The following is a 13,350-nucleotide window of genomic DNA, read 5'->3' as shown; positions in this document are numbered from 1 at the left end:
GACAGAAGGTAAAATCACCCTAAGAGGCTGCTAACCTCACACGGGGAGGCTGTCTAGCCTCTCACAATACATCCTTATGGTAAACGAAGGGTAAGCACCAGGACAGATGGCAAAAACTTTTAAAGCCTACCAGAGGCCTTTTTTCCTTTTGTAATCAGATGTAGCTGTACAGCTTAGTACAACATTGTACACAGTTTGAGGATTACACTGAAATTCATCTCTGCATGTATCTACTCCTACGCAAATAAACACAAAACATATTCCATTTCATCTCCAGACAGGTTACGCTTTCAGTTTCCATCAAACCTGACCTCTTCAGTAAATCCCACTCCACTGGCAATCCCTCAGGGCATTAAAGGGACAAAGTGAGGCATGCAAACACTCTGTTGTAGCACTGAGGAATACACCTGGTGCAGGTAGCTCGGCTTGCAAGCTGCAAGATTGAAATGCAGATTGAGGTCTGGCTGGCAACCCAGACAAGGGGCCATGAACTGCCAACCCTTGGGATAACAAAGAGTATGAAGATGGGTGACACCAGCCAGCTGGATGGAGACACAGGGTAGCAGGAGCCCAAGATTGAGGAAGAAAAGCAAAAATACCTCCTGAAATAATTTTACCCGTACATATCCCAGTCACTTCCCTTAATGCCATGAACATACGCAGAATATTACTTTGTTCACTTATACAGACTTCACTAGGAGCATACTTTGAGAAAGGATTGAAGGACAGGGAATAAAGAGAATCACATTTTGCTCATAACAGCTTTTGACTTGGGAATCCAGAAGACATCCATGCAGCATATTCTGGTTAATTTATTTTGATATGTGAAGATTAACCCCAGGGAAATAAAAATAATACAGTCAAGGATTCTTTCTACCACCCCTGTAATTGTTTCTATTGTCACAGATTCATTAAATCCCTCTGGTAAATCCGTAAGTATTACAAGCTGCTGTATTCAAGATAATAAAGTAGCCCATGAAATAACTTTCTTCAATAACCATCATACATAATAGATAAAATACAAAAGGTCTTCTTAACAGACACATAGAGTAACCAGAGTTACTCGACTTAAGTCCAACCAGCACTGTCTAAAGCACAACTAACAGGAGCAAAAGCAGAACTATCACAGTGCCAAAGGAAGAATCCCAGCTTAAAATAGAATGGCTCACCCTTGAGTCACTTTACTGTACCCTTCATAACAGTTTATCTCAGCTGAAATTGTCATTCCCATAAACAGGTGCATTTTTTGCACACAAGCTCAGTAAATGTTTTTTACTTGAACACAGCAACACCTGCCTGACAGAGCAAACCAAGCTCATTTTATATCCAAACATGACTTGAATAATCACAGCACTGCCCTGCTTTCCAAAATAAACAAACACATGAGGGGGGTTTTGATGTTGTTACTGTGCCAAACACTTACACAATATCATTATTTTTCACAGTCACTATCTACAACATTTTTCTGTGCGTTCTTCACCATAATTTGTGCTCAGGTACAGTTCAGAAAAGTAATATGCTCTCTCAATCTTAGCATAAAGACTGAAGTACTGAAACGTAACATTCCCTTAAGTTTCTTATGACACAAAAACTCCCTTGCTTTCTTTCTAAGCTCATTTTCACAAACTACTTAAAACACCTCAGTAGGAATGCACTCTATTTGAATAAAAATATCTGGATTTTGCATTCACAACTAATTGCTAAGCATTTTGCTATTGCACAGAAAAACAGATGCCTCTGAAGTTTTCTCCTACTTCCCTATTTTTAACAAACCTTCTCAAACCAGAGGTACCAGAGAGAAGCTGAATGGCAACAGAGCATAAATTACTGGTTTCCCACCTTCAGGTGAGTATCTCTAACTGGGATCTTTCCCCCAATTACACTGTGGCCAGCCAGCCCAATACTCACTTCACTGAGCAGGCACAGATTCTGTCCGTTCTTTCAAGCACTCAAGTCAGTTCAAAGCAAAATCAATTCAACTGCACCTTCTTCACAGCAGGGTTTGTTTGGACTTTCCATTCTTTCCTGACACCACAGAATAAAATCAAGTCTGGCTTTCTTTGCTTCCGCCAATAGATGTGCTGAGCATCAATGTGAACAGAACAATTAGAAACACACAATACGTGCTATCTTTCCAGTCAAAAGCTGAATAAAATAAAAGGTTCATGGCTGTAATGTGCTTGCTTGAGGACTTCAGGTTAAGCAAGTAATTAAAAAAAAATGAGAAGCTAATCTTCAGGTGTTGTAAATGGATACAACATAAGGGCTTAAACAAATCAATCCTCATCAAGCAGGCGTCAGTCCAACACCCTGACTAAGTGCTCCACCCCACACTTTCAAAAAAGGTGATACAAAATAACCCAGAGGAAGGGAGGAAGACCATTACGAAGAAAAAAAACAAATCAAGCCCCAAACAAACAACAACTTCAGAAAAGCACTCCAATTTTTTTTTTCCTCATATGCCATTATGAAAGCTAGACCTAACAAGGCCTAGTTGCCTACAGATTTGCATGTTGTGGTTGGTTCATTTCAATGTCTAAGAAGCTCTGAGCAGCCAGCCGGGACATATACAAGACTCCTCTCCTAGGTGGACTCTTTGACACTGATCATAAAATGCAGCCCTTCTCTCAGGCAGAGAATTTACATGAGTGTCTCTCCTCCAATTTCTCAAAACTTAATAAAACCTGAATTAATTTTTGATACTTACAATCTTTCGTCAAATACTGCTGAAAGCAACTAGGAAGTTCAAAAACATCTGGTGCAGCTTGTGCAGTAGGATCCTTGGAAGGTAGGATAAACAATGAAAACATTTTCTATGTTTCCACAGAAAATGAGGATAAGTTGTTTTCTCTGTAATGTGTTTTCATTTTTTGTCCAAGCAGCATAATTTACCTAAGGTTTGCAAGCTTCATTTTTAACTACTAGGACAGAAAACCAGTTTCAAGAGGAACAGAGGAGAACCAACAACATACCAAGGAAGGGATGCCAGAGGCACTGTAGATCAAAAGCTATTCCATTTTCTGCCTACTCAATCCTTCTTACACTGCCATCAGCAGCCACTGCTCAGCCTAATAAATACAAATAGGAGCTACAAGCAATATATGTGTTGAGCTCCATTGAAGGAAGAAGTTCTGTAGCAGTAGCTGAAGATCAAGAACCACAAGTGTACATTTAACAACAGCTTTAAATTCCTTTCTTATTTATTACCAAAAAAATCTTCTGTAGATTTCATACAGTTAGTTTTTATTATCTAAATTACAAAGAAATAGTGGTTTCTAAAAACCTACTAATAAAAAACTAGACAACAAAAGGAGTATAAACTCCTTTTTTTTTTTTTTTTGACTGTAGGGGGTAGGCATCTTCACTGTCCTTCCAAGCCTTCCAAAAATCCTTCACTTGAAACAGTTGTTTAATTTCTCACAGTTCCTCACCTATAGATCTCATGCCTCTCTCAAGCTGTTCTGTGTCATGTCAAGTCTTGTTTTGTTTTAACTATACAAACTCTTTATGACAAGGATTTAGTCTATATTTAGAAAATGCTGCAGAAGATATAGTGCTGTGGAAGTGTTGTACAGTTTCTGTGGTATTCAAATTCAGCATTTGGGAAGTCATATACATTGTCCTATGCAAACTATAAGAATCGTTACTGTGATTAGGGAATTGCTTCTTTTATACATACATTTTTCCCCCCTTAAACTATTTTCAAATCACACAGAATCACGATGAAATATTTAAAATGTTGAATGTCAAAAAAATTCAAATAAAAGCATGAGAAAAAAAGACAAAAATCTTAAATTTTCACACCCTTTTCCAACCGTAGCTTCTTGCTGAACTTTAATAAACAGTACCATCCATCCTAAGGCCCCCTCAAATCAAGGCTACCAATAATGTGTGTATTGCAATAATAGAGCTTTGAGAAGCATCTCACCCACAACAAAATAAACTCCTTAAAACCAGGATAAGTAGCATTTTATTTGCTTTTGTTATTTTCTGCCTACCCCTGCCCCCAGTTATTAACTACTCGGATATATGAGAGTGGATTTTTATTCCAATTTTGCTGTTCCTAAAGCAATAAATGAAAGAAATCCCTTTTTTTTCTGAACCATTCTCTCTTCCATATTAAAAACAGTGTAGCTTTCAACTGAAACCACCACTGCTGACCATCTTTCATTGAAAACATTTGTATTTTATACACACACACACACATATGCAGTATACACCCCAGAAATTTTATCCTCACAGTGCCTCAGGAATATTACATATCCCTGTAAGCAACTCACAGGATGGGTTAGCTAAAAACTTCATTAAAGGCATAACATCCTAGTCTTCTTCACCTGCTAACACCCTGACATCGAAACTATTACAGGTAAAAATGATATGTATCTCTGGACAAAGAGGATTTAGATGCCTAAGTTATTATGCCTTTAGCTAAGCCATGTAAGGTGGTTATTTTCATGTTCTTAGCTCATGCCAAATACTAAATGAAAAGAGCTAACTAGCAAAACTATTAGGAATAGTGTAAGTGTTGCAGAGCTGCAGATCTGACAGTGTAAAACAGCCTTGTAGCTTCTGGTTCTGATTTCTGCTTGTAAAACGTTTAAATCTGTAACAAAACCTATCATTAACAGACAACTGTACATTACTCCCTTATTAAGGAGTAATGTACTAATATTGTAATATGTATTACTGTAATATGTAATACGTATTAATGAGCAAGAACTAAAGACTGGTGTAAAATCTGCTGAGGTGCTTCCACAGACAGACACCAAAACCATAATTGACCAAGATCAGGATGCTGGGATGAGGATTTAGAGACAATAGAGATTACCTTGCAGCTCATGTGACTAATCCCTAAATTTCTTCTAATACCCTTCTCATGGTTGAGGCAGAGGTAGAAGAACAGAACTACTGATTTTCCATTAATTCCCCACCACCTCTACTCTGTGTCTTTTTCTTCCCCATCTCAGCAAATGCCTCAGAGTTTGCTAGCCATAAAATAAAGATCAGCAGATAAAAAGAAGTCATTTGTGGTGTCAGCTCTTATCATTTGACAAACTAATTTCTTCATATTTCTTTTATTTCCTCCTTATCTACTCCATATGCATGTTTTTCACAACTCCCCAGACAATATTATTTTGAAATAGTTTTCCCAAATCTTATATTCTTCCTTCTACTTTCCCATTATTCCTCTATTTATGAAAATTTTAAATCTAGGCAATCATTTTAACTACGCTGGTCTTTTGAATCTCTGCTCCAGCTGGACTTCATAAAAACTAAAAATGCCTTGTGTTGTCCCCTTGCATAATCACCATTAGTATAAAATAGGTACCTACAGCTACAAAGCCGTTTTTTTTCAGACACTGAACTTAGTCACATAAATTGTATTTGCAGCCTTAAACATTCTAAAATTCCTATTCTTTTGGACTTCGTGTAAGAAACATTCTTATAACCTAATTTTTAGAAGTACTAAGAATCCAATGATGTAACAAAAAACATCAAAACAGTACAAGCTCAGTAACTTTTCAAAATCAGTCCTTGATAAAAATAAATGTTGTACAAAGCAAACAGACAATAAAATATTATTTAAGGGTATAATCAAGGCCTCATTAAAACCAGCAGCAGTTTTGCTGCTGGGCTACAGGGCCAACATTTGTCTCTGAGCTCGCAGCCATTACATTGAAAAAATGGTTTCAAAACCGTAACAAATTAGGATGCTTGAGTGTCCTGCTCACAGTATAACTTCTGTACTAACTAACTAAAAAACACTACATATTCACATAATGCAAAATTTACATTTCCATAAAACAAAACCATTTTATTTGGCTATTCACGGAGATGGCTGAGCCTGCTATCACATTCCTTATACCACAACTACGTTGACATAGGGAAACAGCAAAACCAGAAGAAAACAGAAGATAGCTATATGGCTTTCCCAGCCCAAGATCCCTGACAGCTTATCAACCTCCAAGAGAAGAAATCAACTGGAATGCCTTCAAAGGCTGCCTCTGGAAGACATGCTGGTGTGCCTTCACACGCTGGGTGGGCTGCTTTCCAAACAGCCAAGTAGGCATGCAACAAGTAAAGGGTCTGGAATGTAAAACCTATGAGAAGAGGCTGAAGGTTATACAGGTTGGGGAAAATGAGTCTCAGGAGAGACCTTTTCACTCTCCACAAGTACCTAAAATGAGGCTGTGGGTCAGCCTCTTCTCCCAGGCAACTGGGAGCAGGACAAAGTTGAGACAGACTGAAGTTGCAGCAAGGGAAGTTCAAACTGGATATTAAGAAAAAATTATTCACTGGAAGAGTGGTTAAGCATTGGAACAGTCTGCCCAGGAAAGTGGTGGAGTCACAGTCCCTGGAAGTATTGAAAAAATTAGACATGGCACTTTGTGATATGGTTTAGTGGGCATTTTGGTATTTGATAAAAGGTTGGACTCGATTTTGGAGATCATTTCCAACCATAATGATCCTATGATTCTATTACACTACTATGCTTGTGCTTCCACATGCAAATTGACATCAACTTGGACATGCCATTTCCTGCAGATGCTGGGTGGCCCAATTTAAAACATACTTGGTTTAAGTATCAAGAAATATTATAAGCTTAACATGCCACTTTAAGCACAATTTATACCTTACACTCACAGCTGAAGACATGATCTGCACTCAAGGCATTTGAGAGGTCTCAATGAATGTGAAAGAACGTACATCATCTTGCAACATCCCTTTAAATAAATACGGAGAAAGCCACATTATTTTTCCTATTGCCATTTCCTCCCACTCACCTCCCTTCAGCAAAATCAAGAGGAAAAAAAACATTAATATATTATTGCAGAATTTGTTTTTGAAGGCAGTTTATTAATATTTCTGAATACTCCAAATGAAATTAGCTTCTTAGCATTTTCATCCTTCCAATATATACACTACATTCTTATTTAAAGTTTCTGTGTTAACAACAAAATAAATATTCTTGCACAGAATAAAGTAATAAGTGTGGTGAGAACTAATAAAAAAATATGAAAGGCAATCTATTCTTGTCAGGACTGTAACTCTATTTCTATTGCCTCTGCGCCACAACATGTTCAGTTGGTCATCAAGAATCTAGCCAGCATATTTTAATGTCATAAAACCTGACAAAACAGATACCAAGGCTCCTATTCCAATCAGTAGCAATTCTGCCACTGGCCAATACTTCTTCAAGAATAGATGGTAAAACTTTGCTCTTCTCCTCCCTCCTTGCCAGTCATTTAGTAAAAAAAAAAATAAGACAAAACACTTTAGATTAATAAAAAAAAGAGCCAGGGCAGTTCTGAAATATAGCCCCACAAATTGGCACTGCACTAAATTAAAGATAGGAGACACTGTAGAATTTGGAATTAGTACCCAGCACACAGTTACTAATTCCTTTTTAATTGTATAAAATACAAAGCACAAACTGCTGGTGTATTTGGATATTGGCAGAGTAGGCAGAGACTGCCACTGCCACCTGAGCTCAGCATACCTCTCTGGCCACATTTCGGATGTACTGGGTGACTCCATCTTTCTCCCAGTGTGAGACTTGGCTGGCATGGCACACAGTGACAGTTTAACATCATTGGGAGGTGACATCTGAACAGATGTCATTGCTTCTTAGGTAAATGACAAGGTCTGGACTATGCCACAAGCAACACACAGATGAGAAACCTGTTCAGTACCTCTGTACTCTCACCCAAATCTAAATCCCACTGTACTATACAAAATCAGTACATCAATTATAGCTGTTATTTTCTTACTAAAATGTTTAAAAAGATCACATAAAGATGGCACAAAGTAGGATCAGTAAAGGGGTCCAAAAATAAGCACGAAATTAAGTAAAAAAAATGAGAGCTGAATATGTAATGGAACCAATTTACTTTCAGGAGCAATGATTTGCACTACCAAAATTTATAAAGAAGTGATTTTAAAAGCTTCCCACCAGTCTATCACAACTGGTTTTTTACACTGGAAAACAGCTATGGTCCTCAGAAGCATTACTGACTGAGCTGGATCTCAAATTCCTGATATGCTAGATGATTATAAAAAATTAAGTGGTATTTCCTTAAATAATGTAAAAGCATCACTACATTCTACGAGTGCAGAACTGCTTTCTCTCAAACTTAACAACACAATGAAATCCAGGAAAAGCTCTTTTGCCTAGACTGAAAAAAGTCATCTGACAGTAATTAGTCTATATTGAGAAAATGCTACATAACTTTACACACAATCCTGTAATTGGATCTGTAAGAAGTTTCCACATCTATGCCAAGTTACCAAACAAACTATATAAACACAGTAAATCCATTAAGATAAGACTGTCAGACGTGGGATGCATATTCCAGTTCAGCTGCCTTTATCACAAATCAGCTCTGTGACTCCCCCATATCACTGCTTCAATGTCCCATATATGAGGAAAAGAACTACACATCCATACCTCAACACTCATGTAAGCCTTCAAAGCAATAATCGGGGCAAAAACATAGCACCATGTATAACCATCATCACTCAGATTTGGAAATCCCTCTTAACAGTGTGGTTTAAATTTTTAGGTTTTAGTTTTCACAGAATTACAAAACACACTCCACAAGTCTGCAGTGTGCATTTAACAAAAATCTTGCTTCTTCCACATCTAGGACTTTACTACTCTTACTCATTGCTTGTCTGTAGCTTCTTTTCCCTTACTATAAACCAACTATCCTCTATAGGACAGTCAAATTTCAGGTAAAAGCAGCAGACTTCACAGACAACCTTATTACTACCACTATTATTATTATCATTACTATTATTATCATTTCACTGCCATACAAGAGAGAAATTATACTACAACCTTCAGTCACGGAGTAAATTTGTATTATCTAAATGACATACACCATGTATGTATGTATGTAAATGACATGTAGTAGAGTGAGAACAAGTCATGAAGCAGTAAGTAAAAGTAACCACATATTTAACTAGCAAACAGCTATAGAGGTTTAATACTGATGCCTGTAAAATATACAGCTGGATCTTTCATACTGTTAAAGTAACAGGCCCTTGCTAAAGCACAGGAACATGTAAGAAATCCTAACAATATAAATGACAATACACATTTTAGGTACTTGCAAGTTGTTATTTTACATGCCATCTCTCCTGTGGTCTCTCACACAGCCAGTATGCTCAACAGTAAAGTGTAATACAAAAGCACTTTATCAAAGTAACCCCTTATTTACTTTATCAAGGTAACCCAGTTTACTGTCACTGCAGAAAACTGCCAAATAGAGACAATATTTAGAGAAAAACCTGACAAAACTGCAGTCATTTTTCAAGAAACAAACACAGCCTCTACTTGCCATTATTTATGTCTGTATTTCCTTTTGTTTCCCTCCCTCCCACCTGGTGATGAGCCCCTCCAACCACAGCAAAACTATTCTCAAGGGGAAGACCTGAGGCACTGAATCTTACAATCAAGAGTAAATTCTGCAAGATAGAAGATAAAGTTCAGTTCCTCATCACAACTGGTAGCTATTTAATTTGACTAAGTGTTCATAAAGATTTGTTTTCCATTGATATGTTCTCTGACACATGTTAAGCTATTTCATGTCTTGCTTTACTAGTATCAATCAACTTCAGACAAACCACAGTGCAACATTCACTTCTTCCCTTGCCTCAAGGGAAGGTAAACAGGCAGGCTCCTTTTATTAGGAGGCCTCCAAAAGTACAGTGAAAACAATCCAATTAAAGTCTCATGGTTCTAGAATATGTAGAGAGAGTTACAATTTTTAAAAACTATCATTGAGTTTAATTTTACAAGACACTCTTCTCAGTAACTTACTTGTATCTCTGTAATTCCCAACATCATAATAAATGCAGTGGTGTTATTCTTTCTAGTACTCCAGATGAGCTAATCCAACAAAGCTATAGTGTCTTCCATGAACTTTCATGGAAGAGTGAGAATTTTTCCCCATGGAGCAACTTCTCTACATCTCTTTTTTGATTTATGAAACGCTAGCAAAATAAGCTCCAAAACACTGCCAAACCTAACTTCTTCAATGTCAACTCCAAAGGCTCATGTGACTTAGGTATGAATCAAAAAGGAGAAATCCAGCCACACACAGCTTACGCAGCACAAGAGATCGTGCTCTCACACAACCACATGCACAGACCTGAGGATACAAGATGCGTTTTCAGCGTCTTCTGTGACTAACAGACTTAAAAACCAAACATTAACCCATCAGACATGGTACGTGCCCCATGTGCTGTTCCAGGTCATCCTGCTGGTACAGCTCCCTTTATCAGTTGCCCTACTCAGGCCTGCACTGAGCTTTCCAGAAGGCAGGCCACACTCAAGCCACCAGCTACTCCAAAAAGGAACAGAGCCAAGGATTAGAGCCAGGGTTACAAGACTTCACCCTGTGGGCTGACTTTCCCACTGAACTAAATTCCCTCATCAAACTATGGCAGAAAGCTGCTGTACTTACTTTTCTTGCAAGCCAAACTGGGGAAGTTACACTATGGGGAGCACTGCACTCCAGACTCGAAGAGGTAAAGGAACCTCAGTTTGCAGAAAATACCCCTTGCTTCTATGTCTCTTTTTCAGCAGATCCTGGACAGCTGGGTATTATTACCTTCTCCTGAGCCAGGGCTGCCTCTTTATGGGATGTTGCTCTCTGGGATTCAAGAAATGAATAGTACCTCAGTCGTCATCATGATGTTCCTAAGAGGACCTTCCAAGACTAGTTATTCCTCTGGGTTATTCCAGGTCTGAGTCAGCCCTTTCCATTTACATTTCCAAGAAAGCATTCTTGAAATATTTTTTTACTGTTTTTACTGTTTCTGAAATAATTCCTTTATAATCACAGCTAAAGGAAGCTATTTCAGAGATGATAATTAAAGTAAAAAAAACCCAAAATGTTTTACTGCTACTTACAGCTAAATACAAACGTTAAGTCCTTTATACCAACTGCATTTGTAGTACAGGCACACATACAACAAGAGCTGTAAAGAGGACAAGAACCCTCCTGAATGATTAGGCACAATGTCTTTGCTATCTGAGCTTTTTCAGTTCATTAATATTTCACTTTTATATATTCCTCAGCCGCTTTTACAACATGTTTCTTTCTCTCCTTCTTAAGTATGAGCAAGGAGGACTGTTTGAAGTAACTAGTAGACCTTGCCTCACATCCCCACCTCCGTGCCCCCCGAGAGTTTAACACTTCAATTGCAATATATACTAGATAGAAAAACACATCTGGCATAGAGACGGATAAGAGAATACTCTGAGTCTCCTTTCTAGTTACATTCAACTAGAAAGGTGTGTAATAAGAAAATAAAGCAGGCTGCAGTTTGTATATGCCAAGACACTTAGTGCTGTCAATCCCAATAGAGAGACAGAGACATAAAGGTGGGAGGGAGGGGGGATCCCTTCCCTGTGGAAGAGCAAAATAACCCCGTTCCTTTGCAAGTCAACTTGCAGCAGCATCCTTTCCTTGCCAAAAGTCAAAGACAACCTCCTTAGCTAGGAGAAGCAACACAAAAACTAACTAGAGGAAATAAAGGATTTCCATGAACCTCTTCCATAATATAAGCACTACCCTCACCATCTGCTCCACTTTTTAAGCTTGCCATGCGATTTTGGAAAGCACATGCAGCATCCTCCAGCTCCTGCCTCCAAATCCATGGCAAAGGTCACACATGACCGCCAGTGGCCGGGCCCTACCCGTCCCCATTTCTGAAACCACTTCTTATCGTTTTCACAGGTTAACTGCAGATTGTCTAACACACACGGAGGGAAAGCGGGGAAAACGGAAAGAACAAACGCTAAAAAATAAACAAAAAAGGCATGCGATTTCTTCCCTGTCACCTGCAGCAGCGAGGCCGGAGCGATGGCCAGCGAGGTTCAGCCGCCGGCTGCCCGCGCCGTGCCCCCCCCAGGCCGGGCCCGACGAGCCCCGCGATGCCCCCAGGCCAGCCCGGCAGCCCCGCCGGCGCTGCCCGTGCCCCGGGCTGGGCCGGCCCCCGGGTGACACCTGCGGGCGCCGAGCCCCGGCCGCCCCGCCACAAAGACGCCGGTGCCGCTGGCCCCGCGCCGCCCGCCCTCGCTCGCAAATCCCCGGCGCTACCGGAGCGCTGCTGCCGGGGATCAGCGCGGAGCTGCGGCACCGGCAGCCCCGATCCTCCGCCGCCCCCACCGCCGCAGCCGCGGGTCGGCGCAGGGCGCCCGGCGGCCGCCGCCCCGCCGGCGGGGAAGGCGAGGCCAAGGCAGGGGGGGCCGCCCGCGCCCCGGGGCGACACCCGCCGGGGCACCTCGGCACCTGCCGAGCGGGGCGAGGCGGCCCCGCCGCCCCGGGGCACCCGCACGCCGGGGACCCGGCGGCGCCCCGCGGCCTGGCCCGGCTCTGCCCGGCGATACCGCCCCGCAAGGGACGCGTTACCTGGCCGGGCTCCTCCAGCGCCCGACGCGCTCGCCGTTTGCCGGCGGGGGCTGGGACCCTCCTGGCAGCGCCGCACCGGCACCGGCACCGCCCCCGCCCCGCTGGGTCGCTGCGTCCGCCCGGCGCGGGGAGAATAATCCGTGCGGAGCGGCGGTGCCCCGGTCTGTCAGTCTGTCCGCCCGCCCGTCATGTTGCGGCCGGTGTGTGTGTGCGCGGCGGGCAGGGAGGAGGGAGGGCGGCAGGAGGAGGGAGGGATGCGGGGGCGGTCCGGGGCGGCGCTTAGCGCGTGTGCCGGTGCGGGGCGCGTGTTCCGCGGCGGGAGCGGGGCTGCCTCGGTCTCTGCGTGTGCGAGGGATGATGAGCGTGTGCCCGCCTGTGCGGGTGGGCCGGCTGCGTGCGCTGCCCCGGGTCCGTCCGTGTGTCCCCGGCTGGAGCAGCTCCCCCGGCCTCCTCGGGGGAAAGGCGAGCAGCGGAGAGGAGAAAGTCCCCATGCCCCCCGGGAGGAACTCAGCTCCGCTCCGGTGTGTTTACACTCACCATCTGCTATGGGGTTCTTACTTATTTTTCCCTTTCCCGAAGAGCGGCGGAGTCCTCTGGTTTCACTTCCTCGTTCTCTTTTCCAGAGATGTGTTTTGTAATTATTTCCCAATTGCTCCGCGGCCATCCCGGTGCATTGCTGGTCCTAGGCAGGGAAAAAGGAAAGGAGGTTTAAGAAGCAGCTCCACACCAAGGACAGTTCTCGACTGCAGCGGTCTAGGAACAGGAATGATTTCCCTGGAATATCCGGTGAGGGCAGAGGTCAATTACATGGCGTTTAGATGTAATGAATTAAGTTCCTTATTTAATTCAGAAGGATAAGGGAAAGCAGATAAATAGCCATGTTCTCTATAACTAATACTTAAGGAATATGAGTTTTCATACCCTG

General features: G+C 41.8%; 1 protein-coding gene across 3 annotated transcripts in view; it reads right to left on the bottom strand.

Annotated features, from left to right (window-relative positions):
• Positions 1-12,636, bottom strand: part of CCSER1 (coiled-coil serine rich protein 1) — a 608,967-nt gene extending 596,331 nt beyond the window's left edge. For all 3 annotated transcript variants that reach the window (XM_015625457.2, XM_015625458.2, XM_015625460.2), the window contains exon 1: positions 12,426-12,636. The gene's annotated coding sequence lies outside the window, so the exon portion shown is untranslated. The remainder of the gene's footprint in view (positions 1-12,425) is intronic.
• Positions 12,637-13,350: the final 714 nt, after the last annotated feature.

This window comes from Parus major, chromosome 4 (assembly GCF_001522545.3).
Source record: "Parus major isolate Abel chromosome 4, Parus_major1.1, whole genome shotgun sequence".
Taxonomy (NCBI): Eukaryota; Metazoa; Chordata; class Aves; order Passeriformes; family Paridae; genus Parus; species Parus major.
Note: the sequence above shows the minus strand (reverse complement) of the source record. Positions and strands in the feature narration are given on the sequence as shown.